Source organism: Hyaena hyaena, unplaced genomic scaffold (genome assembly GCF_003009895.1).
Source record: "Hyaena hyaena isolate Hyena2069 unplaced genomic scaffold, ASM300989v1 scaffold_9, whole genome shotgun sequence".
Classification (NCBI taxonomy): Eukaryota; Metazoa; Chordata; class Mammalia; order Carnivora; family Hyaenidae; genus Hyaena; species Hyaena hyaena.
The window spans coordinates 2,136,476-2,149,112 of NW_024080641.1; the positions used below are offsets into that span (position 1 = coordinate 2,136,476).

The 12,637-nt window shown below is 53.7% G+C and overlaps 1 protein-coding gene across 6 annotated transcripts in view; it reads right to left on the bottom strand.

The window, feature by feature from the left end:
- FUT2 (fucosyltransferase 2) overlaps window positions 1-10,325 on the bottom strand; it is a 21,930-nt gene extending 11,605 nt beyond the window's left edge. For 2 of the 6 annotated variants that reach the window (XR_005530684.1, XM_039245421.1), the window contains exons 1-2: window positions 10,096-10,325; window positions 4,491-4,968 (exon numbers count right to left, since the gene is read on the bottom strand). The gene's annotated coding sequence lies outside the window, so the exon portion shown is untranslated. Of the gene's footprint in view, window positions 1-3,832; window positions 4,157-4,490; window positions 4,986-10,095 lie in introns of those variants that run through there. The other 4 variants (XR_005530685.1, XM_039245437.1, XM_039245428.1 and 1 more) reach the window with 4 other exon arrangements.
- Window positions 10,326-12,637: the final 2,312 nt, after the last annotated feature.

Sequence of the window (12,637 nt, forward strand, 5' to 3'; positions counted from 1 at the left end):
ACAAAGCAAAGAGCCCTGCTCTATGGGGCTGAAATGGGAACAGACCTACAAGATGAATGAATTTCATCCAGAGGTTGTGAATTCCTGGATGCACTAGGGTGACCCCATACCATCAGAAGTTAATATGGTGGGGGGCGCCTGGGTGGCTCAGTTGGTTGAGCTTCCGACTTCAGCTCAGGTCAAGATCTCACAGTTCGTGGGTTCGAGCCCCGCGTCGGGCTCTGTGCTGACAACTAGCTCAGAGCCTGGAGCCTGCTTCGGATTCTGTGTCTCCCTCTCTCTCTGACCCTCCCCTGCTCATGCTGTCTCTCTCTCTCTCTCTCTCAGAAATAAATACATTAAAAAAAAAAAGAAGTAGATATGGTGGATTGAGGTGACTTTGGGGGCTGTCCCTCCGAGGAGTGGGTGAGTGTGTGCGATTCTACTTGCCATGCTTAATGTTTTTTTAAATTTGTTTTTTTTTAAAATATTTATTTATTTAAGAGACACAGAGATAGAGAGTGAGCAGGAGAGGGGCAGAGAGAGAGCTTGAGAGAGAATCCCAAGCAGGCTCCATGCTGTGAGTGCAGTGCCTGATGCGGGGCTTGAACCCATGAGATCATGACCTGACAGAAATCAAGAGTCTGATGCTTAACCGACTGATCCACCCAGGTGCCCCTGATTTTTCTTTGTTTTTAAATGGAATTGAGAGTATGAGATAAAGCGTATGTGTGATGGCAATCCAGGGGTAGACTGCGGGAAGGTAGTACACTTTTGCCCACTCAACCCATAGACCTTGTGTGTTATGTGTTGGGTTGTCTGTCTACAAAAGGCATATTGAAATCCTAACTCCTGATACTGCACAATATGACCTCATTTGGAGACCAGGTCTTTACAGAAGTGACCAAGTTAAAGTGAGGTCATCCTGAGGTGGACTCTAATCCAATAGCACTGATGTCTTTATTAAAAAAAAAAAAAAAAAAGGGGGCGCCTGGGTGGCTCAGTCGGTTGAGCGTCCGACTTCGACTCAGGTCATGATCTCACGGTTGGTGGGTTCAAGCCCCGCGTCGGGCTCTGTGCTGACAGCTCGGAGCCTGGAACCGGCTTCAGATTCTGTCTCCCTCTCTCTCTGCCCCTCCCCTGCTCATGCTCTCTCTCTCTTTCTCTCTCTCTCCGAAATAAATAAAATTTTTAAAAAATTAAAAAACAAAAAAGTAAAACGCAACTGGTAGGGCATCATATGACTTTGGTCCAGGCTGGCCTTGTGTGGACGTGGGTGTAGGCTCAAGAGACAGAGACGCATCTGTCTTCACCCTTGGGAATTTGAGGGTAGAAGCACAGGGAGGGTGGCTGGTTGGTAGTGGGCTCCGCAGCTCAAGGGCCTGTTAAAGCCCAAGCGCAGCCATATTGAGCCGTATCTAAGATGGACCAGAGAAATCCATGCGCACAGCGGACTGGACCCCGAGAAGAAAAAATTACGAGGCTACGGAGGGAGGCACGGAACGCATGACCGCCCCCCATGGCTTCTCGGCTCCTGTTTTCTCAAGGCCACAGGTGCTTACATCCCTGTCCACATCCAGCCAGATTCCTCGAACCCCAGCCCTGACTCCCCTGCCCTGACTCCGGGTAGAAGGAACTCTCTGGAGACTGGGAAGCAGGAGGAAGCTGGGGAGAGAGGGGACGCCCAAGGTAGGAGGAGGGAGAGTGGCCTGTGCTTTCTTCCCACTTCTGGGTGCTTCTCTCTTCCCTTCTCCAGCTAGCTTGTGAGCATTTGAAGGGCAAAGAGTAGACTTGGCTTCTCTGTCTGGTTGTGAATTTGCCAAGCACAGGACGTAGAAACAATGGAGGCCCAGGGAAGTGCTTGTGGGGAGGCAGCAGAATGGAGGGAGGGAGGAAAGAGAGAAGGAAAGAAGGAGGAGGGAGGGAGGAAGGAAGGAGAGAAGAGACAGATGTAGAAAGAGACAGGAAAAGAGAAAGAGGGACATAAAAAGAAATGGAGAGAAAGACAGGGACACAGCCAGAGAGAGCACAGGACAGACAGACAAAGAGAGATGGAGACACGGAGAGAAAGATGGAGGCAGGGAGAAAGAAACAGAGGCAGGAAGAGACAAATCACAGGAGAGACAGAGAGAGGGAGAGACAGAGAGAGAGAAAGAAGGCAGGCGGAAATAGATCCGAGCTCTGCCCGGCTCTGGCCTCTGTTCTGTCCCAGTTCTGTGTCTCCAGGTGAGTCACTTGGGATAATTCAGTCCCAGTCTCTTGATCTCAGACGCAGGTCCATGAAGGAAGGGGCAATGTTGGCCTTATTCCCTCTCTGTCCCCCGCAGCCCTCGGAAACGGGGCTGGACACGCGGGAAAGGCGCGAAGAAGGAATGTGGGGCTCCACCTGTCCAAGCCCAGTCTGTCTGGATCTGTTGCTTTCCCTCCGCTCAGCAAGTCTCTGCCGACACCTCCCTGCCTTGAGTTCCTCATTTCTCGTTTCTTTTTTTTTTTTTCTTTTCTTTTCTTCTTTTTTTGGTCTCCATTTCCCAGCACCCAAGACGTAAAGAGATGAATCTTCACCATTCAGCTTCATGATCAGACCTCTCCATCTCTGGCCTGGCCCTGAATGTCCCCTTGGAATTTGTGTGCCGCAGACAGAAAGACAATAAGGCTAGCTTTGTTTGGGTGAAAAGGAAGGCAGAATGTTCTAGAACAGCGTCTCTCAGATTCCTTGGTGGTTCCCTCCTTCCTCACCCGGGAAGGGGCATGGCCCACTGCTGAGGGGCCTAAGGGAAGCGCCTATAGACCTTGACCCCTGTCCTTGAGCCAGGCGGTGGGGGGAGGAGGGCAGGGAGGCTCACAGGGTGAAGGAAAACCTGGTGTCTGGGAGCGGAGTCTGGTCTGGAGAGAAGCCCAGTGGGATGCGGTCAATTAGCCTCTTATTGGCTGTGACTCTGGCCAAGAAGGGCTTTACCCCTCCGCTGTCAGCCAAAATCTGGGGATAACTACCTCTCTCTGGGGCTGTGGGAGCACAATGGCTCAGGAAATCAGGAGTGAGTGCTTAACCGCGTGGGCCAGTCTTGCAAGTCAGTGGACACGCCCATCTGGGAGCCAAGGAGGGGCTCCTGGGTGGCTTAGCTGGTTAAGCGTCTGGACTCTAACTTCCGCTCAGGTCATGAGCCCAGGGTGGTGGGATGGAGCCCCACCTCATGCTCCATGCTGGAGCTTAAGATTCTCTCTCCCCCTCTGCTCCCCCCCCAAATAAAAAAGCAAAGGAAAGTGAGGCTCAGAGACTAGTCAGAGAGGGGGCAGGCCTGGGCCAGGGAGCTGGGCACCGGAAGCCTGGGAGAGCAGCAGCCCGCCTGACATCTGTGGGGAATTTCTGGGGAATGCCAACAGCCAGCTTCTGGAAAGTGGGAGAAGCCTGCCTTCGCCATATCCCAGGGGGATCGGAAAGTCCCGCACCTGCTTTAGGCCCTTTCAGCCATCCACGGAGGGAGCGGGAAGAGGAAAGGTCAAGAGCCCTTTCTTCATCCGGGTCCCCTAGGGGCCATCCCTTGGGGGGATCGAGGCAAGGAGGGTTGGGGAACAGAAAGGAGCCCCAACTTTGAAGGAGGAGCCCAGCCTGCAGGTCAGAAAAACGGGGCTGCCCATAATAAGCGCTCGCTCGCTCTCTCTCTCTCACCCCAAGCTGAGATGGTCCCCATCTCTTCCCAGGCTGTCCCCGGGGCGAACCCGGGTCACCCAGTTCGCTCCCCTCCCTGCTGCTCCGGCCGTTATGGGTGTGTCCTGTCCTTCCCACCCCCGGAAATTTCGCACAGTAAGCATATCTCTGGGGAAGAACTTGGTGCACAGATGTGAGGCCACCACCTGCAAGTCACCAGCTTTATTCCCAGGACTGGAACGGAAGGGGGGGTGTGGCTTGGGGGCCAGGACAGGAAAGGAAGCGGGGGGGTGGCTCGGGGGCCATGGATCGCTGGGGCCACGGTGGGGCTGGAGGTGGGGGCGGCAGCAGACTCGGGGACCCTGGGACCCCTGGGTCCCGTGGGTGGGTCCGGCGACCCCGAGGTCGCAGGCGGTGGGGGAGCAGCCCCGAGAGGCGAACAGGAAACTCTCGCACTACAGGCCATGCCCTGCACAGTGATTCACAGGTAGGTGCCAGGAAACTGGTGACAGGTGGGAGCGAGCTCGTGGCCTGGGGTTGGGGAGGAGGAAGGTGGAGGCGATGAGGGAGGGTGGGGGCTCCCGTAGTCGATCTGCAGGGAAGGAAGGTGAGGGGAGCCGAGCAGCGCGGCGGCTGGGGGAGCTGACAGGGAGATGAGACAGCTGGGGTGCTGGGAGCAGAGGAGGTGGGCTCCTGGGCTGTGAGGGGTGGACCCTCTGCTTGCGGAGACCCCGGGGCGGGGCGGGGGGGCGTCCTAGAGGGGATCCCTGAATTCGAGTTCGTCCCAGCGCTCTGCCCGGTGCGCGCGCTCTCGCCAGCGCGCTGCGGGTGGGGGGGGGGCCCCCCTCACCTCGCCATCTCTCACCTGGTTCCGGCTGCAGGAATCGGGGGGGGGTGGGGGCCGACGCCGTGGTTGCTCGGCGAGCAGATCAGGGTGCTCCGTCGTCTGAGAGCGACTCTTCACCCAGAAAACTGAACCTTCCAGCAACCGGGTCCGGAAAGCCCCGCCCAGCCTCTACCTGGCCTCCGGGAGCCGTAGGGGGGCGGGGGGCGGGGCTTCGGGATCCAGGTGTGCCCCCGCGCCGCACCTCCCTCCGCGCGTCACCGCGGGAATGCTGGCCGGGGGAGGGGCGGGCCGAGTCCTGCCCGGCCGGGCTCGTCCAGACTGAGGCTTCTCAGGGTCCTGGGTTTCTTTATTTTGGCCACAACTGTAGCGTTTCCGTGATCTGTCAGCCTCATTCTATCTTCACCACCAAGTGAGGGCGACGCAGTCAGCAGCCCTGTGGTGCAGACGGAGGTTTCAAGGCTCAGAGACGTGAAGTAACCAGCTCAAGGTCACACAGCTAGAAAATGGGAGAAGCTGGAATTTGAAACCAGGCTGTCCAGGATCTCGGAAAACACAGGGTGATACCGACTCTTCTCCCTTCCCCTGCTTTCCAGAAAGTTTCTCTTGGGAAACAAAAATCCCCTGGGGCGCCTGGGTGGCTTAGTCGGTTAAGGGTCCGAGTTTCGCTTAGGTCATGATCTCGCGGTTCGTGGGTTCGAGCCCCATGTCAGGCTCTCAGAAATAAATAAAACATTAAAAAATTTTTTTTAAGAATAAACATTTTTAAAAATTAAAAAAAAAAAGAAAAAAAAAAAAACAAAGCAAAGCAAAAGAAAGCCAAAGAGAAAAACTCTAGGTCACACACAGGTGATACAGACACAGGATGTAATCAAGTCACTTGCTCCCAAACCCCTGGGCCGTCCTTGACCAGTTGGGAGTGAAGTTTGGTCTAACCCTTCCTGAGCCACCAGGAACCCCCATAATCCTCTGTTCCTGGTCCCTCCCCAGAACAGATCTTTATGTTCATTTTGCACCTTGAATGATAATAAAACAATAATAATGACACTAAAAATATCTGTAAAGGCCATAGGTTCCCCAAAGGCAGGAAATCTATCGATGTTACTCATTGCTGTACGTCATGAACAACCATAGCCTACTGAATCCTCCCAACCCTGTGAGGGGATCACTACCAGCTGAGGCCTAGAGAGGCGCAGTCATTTGCCCAAAGCCACACAGCCTGTAAGTGGTGGAGCTGGGATTTATATCCTGAACCCGAAGGCTTTTGTTTGTTTGTTTCAGCAGGTGGACAGTTACCAGTGACAGTGACTCTAACCCTCTCTGTCACCGATACTGATTGTAAACAAGATCCTGCACAAATATGTTCCGCACTTCTGGGAACACTGACACGTGTCCCCTTGGAATCCAGCCAACAAGCTGTCTAGTCTGTCCTGCAGGAGACAGGCCACATGCGGGACGCCTAACGGTCCCAACCGAGATCCCTGCCGAGCTTGGAGTGGCTGCCACAGGAGAAACCTCAGACACCATGCGGAGAGGTGAAACACCCCGTTGATCCAGTAATTGTGACACATAATAAATTCTGCACTTAAAGCCATTACATTTGGGGATTGCTTGTTACACAGCAGTAGCTAACTGAAACACCTCCCATTAAGGTGACAGTTTCCTGAAGTCATGTCCATTTTGCTGGCTCTTAGGTCCTTGCTGTCTAGAACATTTCCTGGAAGATAGTAGGTGCTCTATACATATTTGTGGAAAGAAGGGAGGAAGGAATTAAGGGAGGGGTTTTCAGACCTCCATCTCTGAGATGTTGTCCATGAGAGGTAAGTGAACCCGATAACTTCCCAGCAGCCTCTATGTGTGTACGATAACGTGTGTGCTGGTGGGCGTGCACATATACACAGTACTCACTACCATGACCAGGGCCGGGGGTGCCAGAATGAAGAGTCGTTACCTAGTGAAGAGCTGTCCCTCACCCCCAGGAATCTGGAACACATTGCCAGACCTCTATGTAGGTAAACAGTGACATAGATGAGTATCTAAGTCCGGGATGTGTGTGGTTTTTAACCACGGGGTTAGAGGGGCCCCGGGCTGCATGTGGGCTTTGTGGATGGGGCGCGTGTGTGGTGACCACAGGCAAGGTGCATAGGGATTGCCAAGTGGAGGGTGAAATGCTCGAGCTCCCTTCCACCTCCCGCCACCCACAGGCTCTGCGGCAGTGAGGAGACACTCCGTGTCAGCTAAAGGGCTCTTCCAAACCTTCCTCCAGCCTCCCTGCTAGGGCTCCGAGCAGCAACGCCCATGAAGGTTCCCTGTGGTCTCTGCCATCAGACTGGGAGCCCTATGGGCTGGAAACCAGGGTGAGGCCACCCTAAGATTGTCCCCGGGCACAAAAAGGGGTGTCGGTAGGAGCCCCTGGGGGCCTCAGTCAGTTAACCTTCAGACTCCTGATTTCGGCTCAGATCATGATCTTACGGTTTTCATGGGATGGAGCCCTGTGTCCAGCTCTGCGCTGATAGTGTGGAGCCTACTTGAGATTCTCTTTTCTTCTCTTTCTGCCCCTCCCCCAATCCCTCTAGCTCTGTCTCTCAAAATAAACATGTAAACTTAAAAAAATAATAATAAAAATAGGGGCACCTGGGTGTCTTCGATTAGGTGTCTGACTTCAGCTCAGGTCGTGATCTCACGGTTCGTGAGTTTGAGCCCCGCATTGGGCTTGTGCTGACAGCTAGGAGCCTGCAGCCTGCTTCAGATTCTGTCTCCCCCTCTCTCTGCCCCTCCCCTGCTTGTACTCTGCTTCTCTCTCTCTCAAAAAAAAAATTAAACATTAAAAAATAAATAAATAAATAAATAAATAAAATAAAAATGTGTACCAAATACCATGCTGTTACTAGCCCTAAAATTAAGTCAATACGCGGTCAAATTATAATTTTCCCTAATAGTCTCAAAATTGTCTTTATTTTTTTTCTTCTTCCTTTTATTTCTTTTTTTTTTTAATGTTTTTTTTTTTAAAATTTATTTCTAGGAGAGAGAGAGAGAGAGAGAGACAGCGTGAGCAGGGGAGGGTCAGAGAGAGAGGGAGACACAGAATCTGAAGCAGGCTCCAGGCTCTGAGCTGGCTGTCAGCACAGAGCCTGACGTGGGGCTCGAACCCACAAATCTTGAGATCATGACCTGAGCCGAAGTTGGACGCTTAACCGACTGAGCCACCCAGGCGCCCCTAAGGTTTACTTATTCTTTTAAAAAAATTTTTTTAATGTTTTATTTATTTCTGAGAGAGAGAGAGAGAGACAGTGTGAGCAGGGGAGGGTCAGAGAGAGAGGGAGTCACAGACCGAAACACGCTCCAGGCTCCGAGCTGGCAGTCAGCACAGAGCCCGACGCGGGGCCCGAACCCACGAACCGCGAGATCATGACCTAAGCGAAAGTCGGACGCTTAACCGACTAAGCCACCCAGGCGCCCCTTTTTATTTCTTTTTTTAATTTTTTTTTTTTTTCATTGGAGAGGACATCCAGATTAAGGGTTACTTATTCTTTTTTTAAAATTTTTAAAAATGTTTTTTATTTATTTGTGTGTGTGAGAGAGAGAGAGACAGCATGAGCAGGGGAGGGTCAGAGAGAGAGGGAGACACAGAATCTGAAGCAGGATCCAGGCCTGACATGGGACTCGAACTCACAAATCGCAAGATCATAACCTAAGCCAAAGTCGGACGCTTAACCTACTGAGCCACCCAGGCACCCCTTCTTCTTCCTTTTAACCACCACAAACACACCCTCATGCAAAAGTGGAACTCCATGGGTCCCATCCCCACCTGGGATGGCACCCTTTTCCCTGTGTGCGATAACAGCTAACAGTCCCTTAATGTGTCACCATGCCAGGTGCGGTTGATGTTTTAATCACCATTTGCTTGAGATCTAATTCACATACTATAAAATGTAAAGTATACAAATCACTTGACGTATACAATTTGGTGGCTTGTATTTGGTGGCCTACGGATCAGTGGCTTATAAACCAGAGTGGCTGCAGAGTCGTGCACTCATCCCCACAGTCATTCTAGAACATGTTCATCCCCCCAAAAGAAAGCCTGAACCCATTAGCGCTCACTGCCCACTGCCTCCCAACCTCCCGGCCCCAGACACCCATCAATCTGCTTTCTGTCTCTGTGGATTTGCCTTTTCTGGACATTTCATGTGAACTATGAGATCAAGACCTGAGCCAAAATCCAGAGTCAGATGCTTAAATGACAGAGCGAGCCTCCCAGACGCCCCCTGCCACGTACTGTTTAATCCTCAGAGAGGTGAAGTCATTTGCCCTGGGTCACACAGCCAGCGGGGGTGTGGGAGCCTGACTTCCTCAGCCTGTGGCCAGAGGGCATGCACGTGCGCTTAACCACTGAGCTCTGTGTCCCCTCTGAGTCACTGCAGGGGAAATATATACCCTGGAGGCTTTCTTTTCAATGGTGATGAGGAAGTGGTCTTATCTCCAACCTGCGGGCTATAAGGCTGGGAATCTCACGAACCTGAGCTGAGCTGTGAAGTGAACCTCATTCTGCGAACGCTACCTCCCCGGCTCCTTGCATTTGAGTCCAAGGCTGCCAGAGGGGAATGTACCACCCGGAAATCCATTTCCGGTTGGGCTCAACCCCTGGTCTCCACCCAAGGTGCCGGGACCCCCAGCTGGGTTAGCTCAATTCAAGTACAGGCATTTGGTTGCCAAGCCCTGAGTTTCTTCTGGAAGGATAGCTTTCTGGGCTCTGGGGGTTTTGGGGACTTATAGATGACAAGCAGGGATGTGGGTGCTGGGTCACCCCACATCCAGGATGTGGCATGCCTGTACAGCCTCTATAAGCTTCCCATGTTCAACCAGGTCACCCCTGGCGGGACTCAGCCCCACCAAGTGCTCTCCCCTTATGGCCCCTGGGTTCCGTGATCTGACCAGAAACACAGGTCTGGGCCAAGGCAGCCCGTGTCTAATCTGCTGGTGCGTGGAGTGAGGAGCTGGGCACCAGCTCAACGCTTGTCGAAGTCATTCAATAAATATACATGAAGCACCCTATCAGCTTCCCCAGGTTGCTCTTAACCGCACGCTGCAAACTGTGTGCCTTTGAACAATAGAAAACCATTCCCTCCCAATCAGGGGCTAGAAGCTGATCTTGGCCACATGGCGTGCCGTCCCCTCCTGTGCCCATGTCACCTGCCACGTCGGAGGTGGGGCCCCCACCCTACCCCAGCATGACCTCGTTTTAACTAATTTATCTGCAAAGACCCTGTTAAGCAAATAAGGGCACATTCTGAGATCCTGGACATTAGCGTTTCCACCAATCTTTTTTGGGGGGCGGGGGGACACAATTCGACCCGTAACTGGGTTTGGAGTACAGGGCTAAGGGGTTCCTGCCTTGGGCTTCCTCCCGTCCCCCTCCCCGTGGTGGGGACCAGGTGGGAGGTCTTTGAGCCCAGGGCGGAGCTCAGCAAATATTTGTTGACTGAATGAGTGCAATTTATGGTTGACAGCTGGCCAATTTCTGCTTTGGCCCTCATGAAATAAAAGTCACTTACTTCCTTTTCCAAACAAGGGAACAGAGCTGGGTCCCCTTAGCATTTAAATTAAACAGAACGAACTAGAAGCTTACTGTGCTGCTCCACCCAGCTCCCGGAAGCCAGCAGCGTCCAGTCTGTCACCCAGCGGGGCTCCTTCCCAGCGGAGACGTCCCGGGAGATAATGTGGGAGGGGGGCTGGGAGGGGGGATCCTCAGAGTCTTCCCCCAGGGCCTACATCGTCCCCAGGATGTTCTGATAGGGAAAAACCTGTTATAAGATGGCCGACAGGACTGATAAGGAAATACCTGTCCCGGATCAGAGACTCCCCCTTCCGGGTTCTTCTTCCCACCCTGCTGATCGCACGCAATAATGAGGAATGCGGAAGTAACAGGCGATAAAGTTTTCCCTCTGATGATGCTCAGGCTCAGCCCTCTGCAGAAAGGTCTCCTCTGAGCCCATCGGTGTAAAATAAACCTCCCGCCTTCCAAGATCTCCGAGTGCCCTTGGTTCTTCCGTCGAGGGATGCAGCCCAGATTCCGTAACAGTTCGAGAAGAGAGAGGTGGGAGGCGGGCGCCCCGCCTCCCCGCCCCTGCCTGCGGGAACCGGTGCGGCGCCCGCCCAAGCCTTCCATCCTTGTCCCCGAAGTGAGGTCTGCGGGAAATGTCCCACCTCTTCGTTATTTTCATTATTTTCTTCGGAACCAACTTGCTTCTGACTGAAGACAGGTCAGCGTGCCACTGAGCTGCGTGATTTCAGGGCCAGAGCCATGTGGGTGCGGGGGTTTCTTCGGGATGCGAGCAAAATTCTGGGGGCATCATTCAGGGTCCTAACACAGAGGGAACAGTCGCTGGGGCAACAGGAGATTTTAGGAGGACAGTTCCGCAAAGGTGTGGGTAGGATGTAGGGAAACCAAAAGAAGGCGGTACAGCCCCCGGGGGGCCATGGACTTGGGAGCAGTCACCACGCCCCAGGTCAGCAGGGATGGGTCAGGAGAATAATGCCCCAGCTTGGCTCCCCTTCCCCCTGATTTCTGGACTGTATAATCCTACCGACCCAAGCCAGCCGGAGCCACAAGGCCAGGGAGCCCGCGGAAACGGTCTTATCAGTCAGTTTGGACTGTTGCAGCAAGAAGGCCACAGACCGGGTGCTTAAACAGTGCATTCCTCCTGCAGGCTGAAGGTCAAGGTGCCGGCTCTCTCCTGTGCCTGGAGGGAGCGCACTTCCTGATTTGCTGTCAGATAGTAAACAGAGATCATCTTTCTCTTGTCTCTTTCTTACAAGGGCACTGATCCCGGGGCGCCTGGGGGGCTCAGGCTGTTAAGGGTTAAGCGTCTGACTTTGGCTCAGGTCCTGATCTCACGGCTGGGGAGTTCAAGCCTCGCGGCGGGCTCTCCCAGCACGGAGCCGGCTTCAAAGCTTCGGGTCTTCCTCCCTCCGCCCCCTCCCTTGCTCGCTCTCGCTCTCCAAAATAAACATTAAAACAACACGGGCACAAGGCATCGATCGTGTTACTTAAGGGCTTCTCCCTCGTGATCCGATCGCCTCCCCCCACCCCCACCAAGGCCCCGCCTCCAGTTACCAGCACGGTTGGCGGTTAGGGCTTCAACACTGGAGTTGTGAAGGGATAAACGTTCGGTCCAGGGCAGAACGGGCTCGAGGAACGCTGAGCGGGAGGAGGAAGTTGGAGAGGAGACTCGGAGGAGCTGGAGGAAGGGATCTGGCACAGCGGTACTTTAGTGAAATGTGAGCTATGCCTCCAGTCACTTCTGTATTTTGCTATTGTTGCAGTTGGTAGCGGGCCACGGGTCACCGCTGAGATGCCTGTATCCTCCCGGCTGGAGTCTTTCCAAAGGGGATAATCTGGGAAAACATCCAGGCTCCGGTAAATTATCCTGAGGGAGGAGGGACTGGCCTTGAGAGAACAGAAGAAACACGGAAAGGGAGGTGCCTGGATGGCTCGGTCGCCTAAGCTTAAGCCTCTGGCTTCAGCTCAGGTCATGATCTCGCGGTTCGTGAGTTCGAGTCCCGCATCGGGCTCTGTGCTGACGGCTCAGAGTCTGGAGCCTGCTTTGGATCCTGTGTCTCCCTCTCTCTGCCCCTCCCTGTTCACTCTCTGTCTCTGTCTCTGTCTCAAAAATAAATACACATCAAAAAAGAAAAAAAAAAAAAGGAGCCAACCAGCTGACCTGCGGATCTGGCTTCCAGCCTCCAGAGCCGTCAGACAATCCGTGTCTGTGGTTTGAGCCGCCCGGTCTTTGGTACTTTGTTAAAGTAGTTCTCCGGCCCCTGGGCCGCCCGCTCCTGGTGACCATAACCTCGTGCAGTCCCCTCCCACAGTGGACCAGGGCTGCTCTGTGTGACCATGTGTGGCCTGGGCCGGCTGGGCCGTGAAACCACGGCGGTTTCCACCTTGGTCTCTTGGATTTCTCTCTAGGAAGGAATCCGGCCCCTGAGGCTCACACAGCACCTCCTCCCCCCTCCCCCCACTCCAGTCTCGAAGAGGACCATCCGATGCCTGGCCTTGGCTGACACCTGGCGGGCAGAACCATCCAGCCAAGCCGCTCCCAAATTCCTGACCCACACACACTGTAGGAGGTGATAAATTACCGCAGTTATTTTAAGCCACTATGTTT